Here is a 3,255-nt window from a genome sequence, read left to right as displayed (position 1 = left end):
GAGGCTGCGGTGGCCGGGAGCGGCCACTGCACTCCAGTCTGGGTGACAGAGTGAGTCTCCAACTCAAAAATAAATAAATAAAATAAAATAAAAGGGCCGTTTGACACGTCCTGTGTCCTCAACTCAGCAAAATAAAAAAATGGTGCCGTGTCAGATTCTAAACTGTTTTTGGAATTGTTCGTGATCTGGGAAATCTGAAAGACGCAGTCACAGAGCCTGCTCCCCCGAGGGCTCTTGGGAAAACCTGGCATGGGGGCAACATGCTTTAACTGAGGATGGCATCTGAGCAGCAGCTAGAAAACGTCTCCCGGGGGAAGCAGGGGCCGGGGTTCCTGCCCGGACTCACCCCCGCGACCCCAGAAGAGGCATCCCCAGGAAACCCGAGCAGAAGGAACATTCTCATAACCCTACTGGGGATTCTGAGAACGGCCTCGGGGCCAGCTCGCCAAGCCACACACGCTTGCTCTTCTCTGACCTGGAGCCAGGAGGAAATGTTCCCTTAAACCCCACCTCTGCCTCCCCAGCGCCCCCGAGGCCGGTCCAAAATAGTCCAGGCCCTTGGAGGCGACGTCATGGGTCGGCTGGCTGCCTGCCCCTCTTAGAAGGCATGTCGGCAACGCTGTGGCCAAATATAGAGGGACAGCAGATGCCGGTGGGGCACAGGCTCCGCGGGGCACCCCTCGCCCGGGCAGCTGGCGCCCCATCACCTGACCTGGCCCACCTGGGAACATGTCCCAACAAGCCCAGGCAGACTGGGCGGCTGGCCTGAGGGGGGCAGGGCAGGGCAGGGCAGGGCATGAGCGTGGGGACACCTCTCTCGGGGAAACTCAACGCACTTTTATAAGCGTGGCTTCCCACAGGGCACCCCGAGATCAGGAGACGGGGAGGAACCGGGGTGTCTCCGGGAGAGCCACTCCTGCGCTCTGTTCCTCCCTGCTTCCGAAGGAGACCACGGCCATAAAGCGGGGTGTGGGAGGTTGAGGGGAGGGCGGGGGTACAGGCCAAACCCTAATAAACTGCCGGCTGAATCGAGCCACAAATAATTTGTGCTGATGGCCCAGGTGGCCTCCACCCTCCTCTCCCGGGAATTAAAGGTCGAAGGGCGGAGCTCTGACGCAAATGTCAGGGGAGACGTGAGGTTTGGAACAGCTGGGCTCTGGCTCCCGGGCTCCGTGGCCGAGGTCACGGGCCCCAGTTGCCCTGGACACGGGATCCCCAGGCCAGTCCGAGAGTGGCCGGCCCCAGCCTGCCCACAGGGAAGGGGGTGCTGCTCCCCCGGCCTCCGCCTGGCCCCGAGGTCCACAGAATTTGATTCGAGGTTCATCGGAGACTCCCCTGAAAAGCGCTGCCAGAGGCCCTGGAGGCCCGGGAGAGGCCGCAGCTGGGGTCTGGCTCTCCTCCCTCCCGCTCGCCCTCCCTCCCCTCGAGCCTGGCTCCCTAGAGCCCACCCTGCCCCTTCCCCTAGGCCGGCCCTCCCGTCCGCATGCCCTGGCCAGCGGCACAGGTCTGTGCATCAGCGATGACCCCCAGTGGTCAGTGTGGGACTTGAACTTGGGGCTGGGCTCTGCAGACCCGTCCCTGGCAGCCTCCGCCCGGTTTGGGGCTCTGATTTTGGGGGTGGTCGACGTTCGGAGGGGTTTTGTACGCACTGGTTTTTCCTGATGGAAACTGTGGCTGGATCTCGCCCGATGTCCCCTCAGCGAGTCAGCACCGTCATGTCTGAGAACGAATCATCCTCTTCCAGCCCTGAACCTGCTCCTCCCCGGACTCCCCCGTTTCTATGAATAGCACCGCCACCCTCCTCGTCCCCCAGGCTCCAAAACTCCGAGTCATCATCAGCCGCGCCCTGCTCTGGGCCGGGTGCCTGGTCCTGTCCCTCCCGGCCCTGCAGGTCACGCCTTCACCCCTCTCCTCTCCTGGATGCTCGGGCCGTCGCCCCTGCCCACACGGTCGGCCTCTCCCCTGAGTTCCTGCCACCCTCATCAATGCCCACGGGGTCAGGCCTGGCAGACCTGAGCACGTGACCTGCCTCTGACGCGTACTGGCTGTGTAACCGGGGGAAGTTACTTAACCTCTCTGTGTCTCGTCATCCTCAGCTGCCACATACGGGTCACCATCACAGCCCCTCCTCTCATGGAGCGTTGCATGAATTAAATGACAGAATGTTCGTAAAGGCCCTAACACAGAGCAAGTGTTCAGTGTGTGAGAACTGTGCCAGATCAGCCAGTCACACACAAGGAAGCTGAGGCCCGAGAGCTGGCACAGAGGCTGACCTCTGACGTTGAATCCCAGTGTCTTCGCGACGTGCTGCAAAGCCAGGGATTTGGAAGTTCCGGCCTTCTGGAAACCCCTACTCTGGTTCTCCTGTCCCTCCCCCATGTCCCCAGCACCACGTTCTAGAACCCAGGACCAGAGTCCACCTCCCCTGTCTACTCCGGGGGCAGGCATGCCTGGGTATGTGTGGAGGTCGCTCAGCCACGGGAAGTGTGTTCTGGGACGGGTGTGTCCAGCCAGCTGAGCTGGGGGACCCCCCTGCAGGATGTTGCGGCGGCCGGCACAGCCGCCCGTCTCGGGCACGCAGGGACGCGTCCACACGGCAGGTGTCCACACGGCACGCCTTGGACAGCCCCCTCCCCTCCTCCCGCCGACCCCCGGCCCCACGGAATTGCGTGGGGGTCAGGGCAGGAGGACGCCTGACTGAGCCCCTTCCCTTCCAGGCCTACCCCTGCAGGCAGCTGTCCAGGGGGCCGCAGACTCCACAGGACGGAAGGTGGGATTCTTGCTCCAGGGAGAGGGTCGGAGCCGGCATCAGATTTCCAAAGGGGACTTTTAACTGCAGAGAGGCAGCAGGAAGAAGATGGGGAGTGTGTGTGTGGGGGGGTGGAGACCTAGGGTCCTTGGGCACTTGTGGTCTAAGGCCGTGGCTGATTTTGCCCCCAGGGAACATGTCTGGAGACGTTTTCTTTTCTAATTTAAAATTTTTTGTTTGTAGAGACAGGATCTCACTATGCTGCCCAGGCTAGTCTTGAACTCCTGGGCTCAAGCAATCCTCCCGCCTTGATCTCCTAAAGTGCTGGCATGAGCCAGCAGACCAGGAGACATGTCTCCAGGCACCAGGCCAGGAAGGATCTTCAGGTGTCACAAGTGGGAGGGGGTGTGCTCCTGGCAGTTAGTGAGACCATGGATGTTGCTGACCATCCTATAATGCACAGAACAGACTGCACAGCAGGAAATTACCTGGTCTGAATGCCCTCC

The sequence above is a fragment of the Carlito syrichta genome, unplaced genomic scaffold, assembly GCF_000164805.1.
Source record: "Carlito syrichta isolate Samal-C Ts95f unplaced genomic scaffold, Tarsius_syrichta-2.0.1 Scaffold304743, whole genome shotgun sequence".
Classification (NCBI taxonomy): Eukaryota; Metazoa; Chordata; class Mammalia; order Primates; family Tarsiidae; genus Carlito; species Carlito syrichta.
Note: the sequence above shows the minus strand (reverse complement) of the source record.